Genomic DNA, 12,226 nt, shown 5'->3' with positions numbered 1-12,226 from the left:
ACAATTCTTTCTTAGAATTACAGGGTTTTATAGGGACCATTAATACGTCAAAGTCTTCCATAAGTCATGGTTGGCTATGTTACAATGGGATAAACATGTTTATCAAACTGATTAAAAAACACTCAACAGTGACATCAATTAAATTGAATTTTGAGCATGATTTGGGAGTTTATACAATTGTAAACTATGAAACCATTGTTTAGAGAACAGTAGGAGTATAACCATTTAGAAAATACTGTATCTATGGCTCTAAGTAGGAGTAGAAGGGACAGCGTCACAATGCGCTCGCCATGGTTCTGAAAAAGAACGTTGCTGCGTTCATCAGCTCTGTGATGTTCTAGGCGGAGACACTCACTGAACCACTCACTTTCACGTTCAAGGTGTCAAAGCGTTCAACCAACATGCATTGGACTAAAACATCATTCAAATAGTTACTAAAAAGCCTACAGATATGTTTTACATTATTATTTTAAATCTCCTGCATAAATCAGCTGAGATAGCCTACTCTTCTCATCTCTTCGCCCTCCTGCCCTGGTGGTTATATCTGAGCGTTTTGATAACTGATTGATAATTTGGATTATTCATATCCAAAGTGAAATGCTGATTGTGTCATATTTATAATGTAGGCCTAGTAGCCCACGTTTCATGACATAACCCTAATCCTAAAATAGACTAAAATTGAAACCCTGGGCGAGCACACAAGCTCTGGCTGTACAGCCGGCAACAATAATACATCCAAAGAGGGTGGCTGTTGAGGAAATCCAGTACACCAACACAAATCTTCATTAGGAGATAAAAGTAATCAGAGGCTAAAAGAAAATGGCAGACAATAGAAATCGAATGCGTATGTTATGGCTGGTTAGTGTTTTAATTACGAAGGACTCCCACAAATCTATTGTCTCTCTAAAAAACTGTAGGCTGCATATTGGTGGTCAAAGTGGTCGAAACGGTGTAGTGATCCTCGCTAATACAGTGAGCCACATTACAATTCTGACCAAGTGGGTTAAATCTGTTGGAGCGATGCGTAGGGTGTGTGCCTTTCACGCATGTAACCTGAGTTCGCTTCCCCGCCCCTTGTTTGCTACACTATTTTAGGAAAGGGACATCTTCATGACCAACAATCTTACTCTAAAAACGTTTGTGAAAAAAGTTTGGTCAGTCTGTGAAAGTTAGAAAAGGTTGGTTAGTCTGTGAAAGTTAGAAACTTCCAGCAGGAATTGACAGTCATCAGTCAAGGTGGTTGGATTATATAGCTACAGTGGTGCTATGGTTCCAAAAGTGCTGGTGATAAAATTAACATTACTGGCATACACATTTCAAAACAAAAGCCTATGATCAGGTATGGAGTTTTGGAAATGTTGTTAAACCCAACAGTCTATACTCTATAGCACAAAGTGTGATGTCCCCAATGATAAAATTGCATGTTACTCTAATTGTGAGATGTGTTACAGTTTACAATAGGCTACTTGGGTCTACTATACCTTCATCCTTTATTAAAGCATTCGGTTGCTAGCATTATCTCCACAAGCAAGGGTACCCTGGGGAAAGACAAATCTTCTCCTCCCAGTAGACTAACTGGATCAAAGCCAGTAGCCTCCAACATTACTGCTAGATAGCCATGTAAACACGAACCTCAGTGGCAGAGCTAAAGCTCATCTGAGATCTTGCATAGGCTGCTGTTTACCATCATCAGGATATTTTTTTACAAACCTTGGCGATACTTTCTTTGTTCTCGATTCGGAAGAAACTTGTCTCTTATGAACATCTGTGTGCAGTTGCAGGTGGAACTCCAAAAAACAGAGAATATTCAGAAAAATATTAAATCCACTTTTTGTATTGAGCGATAAATACCGCTTTCATATGTGTAGATCTTTCTTTTGGTCGCACTGTGGGAAGTGCTGTCATTAAGGCTACTTCTACAAGCGGCCGCAGCCGCTTCGCATAGAAACGACTAGTTACTGCAACGGTGTTGGGAAATGTGAGATGTGCACAGCTAAAATGCCGAGGACTGTGCAAAAGGTGGATTTAATATATTTTTTGTCGAATTTTCTCTAGTTTTTGGAGTATGCTACCTGTAACTGCACACAGACGTTTATAAGAGACACATTTCTTCCTAGGTTAGGGGTCTATAATTGTAAAATAAATGTGTTTGATTGAATAACTAGCCTAATCTAACTATCGTGGTCATACATCTGGACTCTTCATCATCATCATCAACACTTTGAATTACTAAGGAATATTCCTATAGCAACTGGTTGCTAGGGGAAACGAGACACTAGCATTATCCTCTTGTTGTGAGACTGAGAGGGAGGATTGGAGAAGTGCACGAGGAGGGGTGGGAAGCAGAGAAGACGGAGCATGGTTGAAATTCCACCAAATGGATAAGAAGAGGCAGACAAAGTTTGACACATTTATGTTTTCAGTGGTTGACCGACACGAATGAACGAGTAAACCTTGTTTTAGCCTAGTGAAGTATCACAAATTAATACCTCAGTATTAATTATCCACTGCACGGAATCTCCATGAGGGCACAAGTCTGCATGACGATTTTCGCGTAAAGAGAGGCAGCGCGGGAGAGCTGACTTGTCGCCTGGCAGGTATGTTCTGCTATTTTGAATAAAGCTAGTATCGTATATGAAGATTATGTCTTTGTTAAATGTTTTTCATGAAGAAATGGAATGTTGTTTATGTTAGTATATGTTTTAGTGTAACGTCACATACAACAGACCGGAAGTGTGTTGTAGACAGGGGAGACTGGGGATTGGCCAGAAGAGGGAGCATCATTGTCTATAAATAGGGGCTAGACTACAGAAAGGGCAGAACGGCCATGGCAATCTGAGGAGCCGTTCTCCGGACACCGCGGGTCTGTACTTATGCTGTAACCTCGTGATTTTAATAAAAGCCTCTAACACGATGCAGCATAAACAGACTCTTTGTTGACAGCAATAACTGGCCACCACTCATCCGATACGACACTAGCCATACAGCTAATATAAGTTTTAGGCTATTATTAATTTCGTATAGCTAACTAAATAAATGAAGCTATCTAACAGCAATGCTGTTGTGGGTTTACACATGTAATAATTACAACCAGGAGCCTATAATGGAGGAAGTCAGCTTTTCAGTCAGTCCTATCATTTATATTGAAAATAGGTTATTATAACACAAGGTAAACACACATTTACAATAATTGTTAGGTCTATGTTATTAGCCAAAAATTTACTGATACAAGTACAGAAACATTCATAGCCAGAGGCAACCTAGGCTACACTGCAATTAACACTATACTTATTATACACGCTATGTTCTACAGTGCTGATTCTAAGAACAGGGTTAATTCCCATAAAGTATTAGTATCTCTGTCTCTATCACATACATGCATGGCCAAGGAAGATAGGTTGCATAAACAGATACAAATATAGAGCGATAAGGCGCAAGGGGGACAGGGGAAGAGAATAAACAGTGAGAGGGAAAGAATTGGTGAGTACGCTCTGTCCTGCAAATGCCAGAGCACATCAGCGCCGGAGCTACATCTAGTTTGATGTAAGGAAGTAGCCTACTCGATTGCCTATCCAGGGGCCTTGTATGTGATCAGACCTGTTGAAGGTGGGGTTCGTGTGTGAATGTGAGTATGAAAGTGTGAGTATGTATAGCTGTAAGTATGAGAACGTATCAGTGTAAACTAGGGGTGTAACGATTCGTTTTAACAACGATTCGATTTGTATCACGATTCGTGGTTGTCGATACGATTCAAGGACGATATTGGTTCATTTAGAACGATACGATCCGAAACGATTCAGTGACTTGAAATCGATTCAGTAACCTTTTAGCCAAAAATTCAACCAGTGTGACTGAAATAAATACCTGGATACTGGACAGTGTAGGTGAAGTTTCCTAGATTCCTGTTTCTTGTAATGGAATCAGGTATCAATTAATTATGAATATAAATAAACAAGTAAACAACAATGAATGGCAAATGAATTCACATTTTATTTGAATAAAGTGCAAACAACACTTTAGGTTGAATTAACAGGAAGTTAAAATTGTCTGATCTCATTTTCAATATTCAGTACATTTTCAATAAAAGTACAGTAAGTGCAACCAACATTTCAACAGTAGGTTTACCTGCTACTTCTGCTTTTGTTTTTCAACATAAAAATATTACAATATTAATATCAAAAATAAAGTGCAACCAACATCTCTTCAGGTTGAATTAACAGTAGGTTTACCTGCTACTTCTGCTTTTGTTTTTCAACATAAAAATATTACAATATTAATATCAAAAATAAAGTGCAACCAACATCTCTTCAGGTTGAATAAAGAGTAGGTTTACCTGCTACTTCTGCTTTTGTTTTTCAACATTACAATACAAATACAGTATTAATATCAAAAATAAAGTGCAACCAACATCTCTTCAGGTTGAATTAACAGTAGGTTTACCTGCTACTTCTGCTTTTGTTTTTCAACATTACAATACAAATACAGTATTAATATCAAAAATAAAGTGCAACCAACATTTCTTCAGGTTGTATGAGCAGTGGACGAACCTGCTACTACTCTCATTTTAATAAACAAACAATATTCAACAAAAGATCAAGTGTAACCTACTAGGCTACTCTTCAATGACTACAGATTTTTTTTCAAAAATATCAACTGATCAACATGATCTGGCTGCAGAACACTTCTCTGTGCGTTCACTATGTCGCCAGCAGTACTAAAAACTCGTTCTGCTGGCACACTGGTGCCTGGAATGCACAGGTACCATTTAGCAAGGGTGGAAAGTACAGGTAGCTCTTTCTCCTGAGATCTCCACCACTTCATGGCATTTTCAGTCAAAGGCAACGCATCTTTTGCTCGGTACTTTAACACCTCTGCTCTGGCTGTCTCGCTTGTGGATTTTCTTTCTCTTTGGGTGAAGGAATCGCCAAACAGCGCATCTAAGGCTTTCTTCTTACAAGGAGGTGACTCATTTGGAGCTACAATATAAGAAATATATTTCAAAATATAGTCATGTTTCTCATTAATACAAAACAACAACAATCTTTTATTGGTATCACATGAAACACACCTGTGGTCTCTTCATTGAATCCTGACAGCTTTGTGCTTGAGCTTCCCTCGTCTTCCTCCTGATTTCCCATTGCTTGCATCTATTGATGTAAGAATGTGTGAACTGTTCAAATTTCTGCTCTGTAATACTGCACACATAAATTTAGAGGAAGATAAAGAACAGATGAGATTTGAGAGAGGACAAATGAAAGGGGAGAAGAGAAAAGAGCAGAGGAAAGAGGAGAGAAGAGTTACCTGGTGGGACACTTCTGCCTCAAAAACCAGTTTTGTGTAGACCTGTTCTCTGTCCTCTTTTTCCAGGTAGGGCAGTTCTTTAAATCGTGGGTCCAACGCTGATGCTGTTTAAAGAACAATAATATTGCATTCATTGCATTATTAAATTAAGTTGACCTGAAATTGCAAGTGATGACCACCTCCTCATACACAAAATAATCAGAAGATTAAACTTTAGTATGTTTAAAAGAAATGTGGCACAGTGATGATGTAAAGCCACCATGAACTAAGAATTGTATTGCAGATATCTTGTTTACTTTTCCATATGAAAAAACAACTCAAATTCAAACTTGAAAACGCAAAGGTGTGGCATTTTACAAATTAATACAGTCTAATAACCTAAAATATTAACCAAGTTGATTTTAATTAAGACTCCAAATTAATTACCTATGTTGAGAGCATCTTGGGTACCTCTGTAGCGTGTGGATAGGTCACTGGCCATCACCCTCTTAATCTCTGCAACCAGGGTTGAGTCGTCTTCGCATGGCTGTAGGTGTTTCAGCAGTTTTGCTTGAAGAGGAGCAATTACAGAGAGAGTTGGCTGGTCTTCTTCACACATCACAGTGGTTGCCATTTTGACAGGACCCATCAACTGAACAATGTCATCCATGTTGGCAATATCACTCTCACTCAGCGTGCCTACATCTGTGACCCCCTTTCGTAGATCCTTGGACATCAGAGTTGCCATTATAGCTGGCTGTTGTTCCAAAAAACGTTCAAGCATTTCGAATGAACTGTTCCATCTGGTGATTATGTCTTGGATCAGTTTATGTTTTGGTAAATCCATCAGAGTTTGTTTTTCCTGTAGGGCGTGACATGCAATCGGGCTGCGGTGAAAATATCCAACCATTTTTCGCACTTTCCCCAACAACCTGGAAGCACGGTCCACCCCCAAACCCTTCTGCGAGGCAAGGTTGAGTGTATGTGCGAAGCAGGTAATGTGTGGACTGAACTGGGCTTCTGCACCGGCCACAATCATATTCCTGGCGTTATCTGTGACGATGGCAGGATTCTTGTCGTAGATTTTCCACTCCATGCAGGCTTCACGCAGTAACGCGCCAATATTTTTACCAGTATGGGCTTCATTTAAAACTCTGGTTAGCAGAACAAAGGTCTTCATTTTCCACTCCGGATCAATGTGATGAGAGGTAATTGTCACATACCCTTGATTTGAGCATGACGTCCAGCCATCTGTCGTTATCGCTACTCGTTCAGCTTGAGAAAGCGACAGCTTCACATCATTCTTAGTACTTTCGTACAATGCAGGAATAACCTTTTCTGAGAAGTGTGGTCGGCTTGGTATTGTGTACCTTGGCTCCAATGTTTGAATCATTTCACGGAATCCCGGATTTTCAACCACACTGTAGGGTCGCATGTCTTTGCAGATAAACTTGGCAATTGTTGCCGTGATGTTTTTCGCCCGAGCTGAGTTTTGGCCTAGTCTCTGACTAAACATGCAGGCGAGACCTGAGGCTTCTGCAGAGTTGACTTTACCTTTCGCTGCTGTAGCAGCGGGAACGCTGCAAGAGGTGCCTGGACGGTCGGTGTTGTGTGAAATCCCATGGCGCCTTAGTAGGTGGTTGGAGAGATTTGTCGTGTTGCCGTTGTACTTTACTTGACCTTTACATATCCTACAAACAGCGAGCGACTTATTTAGAACATCTCCGTCTTTCTAAAAGCCAAAGTGTTTCCACACACTGGACCGCAATGGTGGCTTGATAATTTCTCGCTCGTCGGCTTCTCCTCTGTAGTCCGCCACGCTATGTTTGGTTGTCTTTGCGCCTTTGCGCTGCTGTTGGCGCGATGACGTCACGGATAGGCAGACTGAATCGAGTAATGTTTAAAGCCTTTATCATTAAAAGTGTTAAGAAAAAACATCCATATAAAGTCTGACGTGCTTAAATCCAATGGGTTATTTCCTGGTATCGATACAATCGATTTATTACATTTTAAAACGATGTTAGATTGATATATGTTGTCCAAAAGGCCAACTCGCCGAGCACAGATCGATGTAGTTGGATCATAGGAATATAAATCGATACATCGATGTAGTAGATGGATCGTTACACCCCTAGTATTAACTTCACCTGTTTGAACTCGTTACCTGTATAAAAGACCCCTGTCCACACACTCAATCAAACAGACTCCAACCTCTCCACAATGGCCAAGACCAGAGAGCTGTGTAAGGACATCAGGGATAAAATTGTAGACCTGCACAAGGCTGGGATGGGCTACAGGACAATAGGCAAGCAGCTTGGTGAGAAGGCAACAACTGTTGGCGCAATTATTAGAAAATGGAAGAAGTTCATGCTCCATGTAAGATCTCACCTCGTGGGGCATCAATGATCATGAGGAAGGTGAGGGATCAGCCCAGAACTACACAGCAGGACCTGGTCAATGACCTGAAGAGAGCTGGGACCACAGTCTCAAGAAAACCATTAGTAACACACTACGCCGTCATGGATTAAAATCCTGCAGTGCACGCAAGGTCCCCCTGCTCAAGCCAGCGCATGTCCAGGCCCGTCTGAAGTTTGCCAATGACAATCTGGATGATCCAGAGGAGGAATGGAAGAAGGTCATGTGGTCTGATGAGACAAAAATAGAGCTTTTTGGTCTAAACTCCACTCGCCGTGTTTGGAGGAAGAAGAAGGATGATTACAACCCCAAGAACACCATCCCAACCGTGAAGCATGGAGGTGGAAACATCATTCTTTGGGGATGCTTTTCTGCAAAGGGGACAGGACGACTGCACCGTATTGAGGGGAGGATGGATGGGGCCATGTATCGTGAGATCTTGGCCAACAACCTCCTTCCCTCAGTAAGAGCATTGAAAGATGGGTCGTGGCTGGGTCTTCCAGCATGACAACGACCTGAAACACACAGCCAGGGCAACTAAGGAGTGGCTCCGTAAGAAGCATCTCAAGGTCCTGGAGTGGCCTAGCCAGTCTCCAGACCTGAACCTAACAGAAAATCTTTGGAGGGAGCTGAAAGTCCGTATTGCCCAGCGACAGCCCCGAAACCTGAAGGATCTGGAGAAGGTCTGTATGGAGGAGTGGGCCAAAATCCCTGCTGCAGTGTGTGCAAACCTGGTCAAGACCTACAGGAAACGTATGATCTCTGTAATTGCAAACAAAGGTTTCTGTACCAAATATTAAGTTCTGCTTTTCTGATGTATCAAATACTTATGTCATGCAATAAAATGCAAATTAATTACTTAAAAATCATACAATGTGATTTTCTGGAGAAAAACAATTAAATTACAGACCTCTACATGCTTTGTAAGTAGGAAAACCTGCAAAATCGGCAGTGTATCAAATACTTGTTCTCCCCACTGTATCTACACTGAACAAAAATATGAACGCAACAATTTCAAAGATTTTACTGAGTTACAGTTCATATAAGGAAATCAGTCAATTAAAATATATTCTTTAGGCCCTAATCTATGGATTTCACATGACTGGGAATACAGATGTGCATCTGTTGGTCACAGATACCTTTTTAAATAAAGATAGGTGCATGGATCAGAAAGCCAGTCAGTATCTGGTGTGACCACCATTTGCCTCATGCAGCGGGACACATCTCCTTAGCATAGAGTTGATCAAGCTGTTGATTGAGGCCTGTAGAATGTTGTCCCACTCCTCTTTGATGGTTTTGCGAAGTTGCTGGATACTGGCAGGAACTGAAACACGCTGTCATGCACGTCGATCCAGAGCATTCCAAACATGCTCAATGTGTGAGATGTCTTGTGAATATGCAGGCCATGGAAGAATTGTGACATTTTCAGCTTCCAGGAATTGTGTACAGATCCTTGCGACATGGGACTGTGCATTATCATGCTGAAATATGAGGTGATGGTGGCTGTTGAATGGCACAACAATGGGCCTCAGGATCTCGTCACGGTATCTCTGTGCATTCAAATTGCCATCGATAAAATGCAATTGTGTTTGTTGTCCGTAGCGTATGCCTGCCCATACCGTAATCCCACTGCCACCATGGGGCACTCTGTTCACAACATTGACATCAACAAACCACTCGGCAACGCGACGCGAGATTCATCCGTGAAGAGCACACTTATTCAACATGCCAGGGGCCATCGAAGGTGAGCATTTGCCCACTGAAGTCAGTTACGATGCCGAACTGCAGTCAGGTCAAGACCCTGGTGAGTACAACGAGCACGCAGATGGGCTTCCCTGCAACTTTTCTTACAGTTTGTCCAGAAATTCTTCAGTTGTGCAATCTCACAGTTTCATCAGCTATCCAGGTGTCTGATCTCAGACGATCCCGCAGGTGAAGAAGCTGGATGTGGAGGTCCTGGGCTGGCGTGCTTACACGTGGTCTGCGGTTGTGAGGCCAGTTGCACTTACGGCCAAATTCTGTAAAACGACATTGGAGGCGGCTTATGGTAGAGAAATGAACATTAAATTCTCTTGCAACAGCTCTGGTGGCCATTCCTGCAGTCAGCATGCCAACTGCATGCTCCCTCAAAACTTGAGACATCTGTGACATTGTGTCGTGTGGCACAAGGTGTGCTGTTTAATCAGCTTCTTGATATGCCACACCTGTCAGGCGGATGGATTATCTTGGCAAAGGAGAAATACTCACTAACAGGGATGTAAACAAATTGGTGCACCAAATCTGAGAGAAATAAGGTTTTTGTGCGAATGGAGAATTTCTGGGATCTTTTATTTCAGCTCATGAAACATGGGACCAACACTTTACATGTTGCATTTATATTTTTGTTCAGTATAATATATTGATTATTTAGTGTGAGAATGGTATATGAATAACACCTCCTCCACTAAGAAATCCTAAATTGAGATCTTCACATTGGACTTATAACCATACTTCACTCTTGATTAAACTATTAAAATCTACAGTAATTCAGATAATTACATCACCCTTTGTCATATATTCTATGAATCCAATCAAAGCTGTAAAGTACTGTGACATAAGTGCAATGCTAAATTTCTACCCTTTTGATGGCTATGTTGTCTTGTTGAACCATGAATTTCTCATTGTCTCTTTTAGATGTACTACACATGGTTCAATTAAAAAGCTAAATATATGGACTATATATGCGTGGCAAAAATAATAATAATAATAATAATAAAATATGCCATTTAGCAGACGCTTTTATCCAGAGCGACTTACAGTCATGCGTGCATACATTTTTGTGTATGGGTGGTCACGGGGATCGAACCCACTACCTTGGCGTTACAAGCGCCGTGCTCTACCAGCTGAGCTACAGAGGACCACAAAATGTGTGCATTTCTTTAATTATACTTTTAACCAGCATACGTTAGTAGCAATGGAAAATACCAAATGAGCTTTTATTTTGCCATTTTCTATATACAGAGGATCCAATACACAGGAATGTGTCATTGTCAACAGATTTCTGGAGGACTGTGTACTGCTATATTTGTAATAAAAGAAACTAGAATATTTATTGTAGAGGTTGATTTGATGCAGAAGTGAGAGTAAATGCCAGTGAACACAGACCTCCAGAAACTGATCGACACTCCTATCCTAGACAGTGTCACCCCTCTTCAGCTACATAGCATTGCAGTATATTGGAAATACATTTGAAAATACTTATAAGTATACATTTGTCTGGTATCAGTATAGACGGAATGGCGTTTAACTTGCATTCGGAAGTATTGATTTTCTGCTAGCATTACAAGGCATACATATTCTCTCACACACACAAAACGTAGTCACTGCTTTCCTTCAGAATGGATCAAACAGGCAGAGGAATGCTTTCATATATATTTCTACATTTATTGGAAATGGTCAAATGCAAAAAACAATTGTTACAACGTGGACCCGTAGACTATCAAAAGTGATTTTGGCATTGTTTCGACCAGGGCCTTTTACAGGCAGAACAAGGCTCAGTCTTGGGCAACTAACAAATCCTTTCCATTATGACACCATTCTCAAAGAAAGCAGAAATGATTTGCACAAGAGTGTATGGGAGGAGGTATAGAAAAGAGTAAGGGGCAAAAGTAGGACAGCGGTACACAGATGAGAAAAAGTAACACCATGAAACTTTTAGACGTGTAACAGTCTAGATGGTATTGAATCAGGAATGAATGAAGGAAGCGGCATAGGGAAAAGGGATGTAGGTAGAGTGGGCTCATAGAAGTAAGATGGGTGCTTCAATAGAGTCTGAAGTTGAGGGGTGGTTGGACATATACATTTACATTTACGTCATTTAGCAGACGCTCTTATCCAGAGCGACTTACAAATAGGTGCATTCACCTTATAGCCAGTGGGATAACCACTTTATAATGTTTTGTTTTTTTTTGGGGGGGGGGGGGGGGGTTGGGGTAAGGGGGGGTAGAAGGATTACTTTATCCTATCCCAGGTATTCCTTAAAGAGGTGGGGTTTCAAATAAGATGGGGTGCTGGTGTGCTTCTGCCCCCCCAATGACCCTTTTAGGTCATTGTCACACAAATATTCCCACACCCATGTCCAGGGGTCTCAGTGTTTTGTCCCTTGACGCCATTCAGTCCCAGTTGCAGCGCTCAAATTGTGGTCATCGTGTGTCTGTGAATCACAACATGAAAGGCGATGAGTGACAACATTTCCACATATTGAGCCATATGAAATACAACTGAAGCATAGGGCAAGAGTTTGCTGCTAACATGTATACTGTGAGTCTGAATGATGAGAGCATCTTAACCCAGCTGTAGGTCCATTGTGTGTGTGTGGTCTTTTAAGCCTCAACATCAACCAGCTCTGGAGGTATTGGGGACTTGGGATGCTTGCTGTCAAAGTGCTGCTTGAATGTCTTCGGGTCCGGCATCTGTGTCTGTACGGGTCAGGTAAGGAATTAAGGATATCAATAGCTGAGACTGAATTTTCAGGTGACAAAAAATAAGCAAA

At 41.2% G+C, this 12,226-nt stretch overlaps 1 long non-coding RNA gene across 1 annotated transcript; it reads right to left on the bottom strand.

The window, feature by feature from the left end:
• Positions 1-4,859: 4,859 nt before the first annotated feature.
• On the bottom strand, positions 4,860-5,388 carry LOC311132258. Its single transcript, XR_014613505.1, has 3 exons — positions 5,302-5,388; positions 5,069-5,147; positions 4,860-4,976 (listed from the first exon to the last, which is right to left on the bottom strand). It is a non-coding gene; the product is annotated as an uncharacterized lncRNA (long non-coding RNA).
• Between the last annotated feature and the right edge of the window lie 6,838 nt (positions 5,389-12,226).

Source organism: Coregonus lavaretus (assembly GCF_964263955.1).
Source record: "Coregonus lavaretus genome assembly, chromosome: 7".
In the NCBI taxonomy this organism is placed as follows: domain Eukaryota; kingdom Metazoa; phylum Chordata; class Actinopteri; order Salmoniformes; family Salmonidae; genus Coregonus; species Coregonus lavaretus.
Note: the sequence above shows the minus strand (reverse complement) of the source record. Positions and strands in the feature narration are given on the sequence as shown.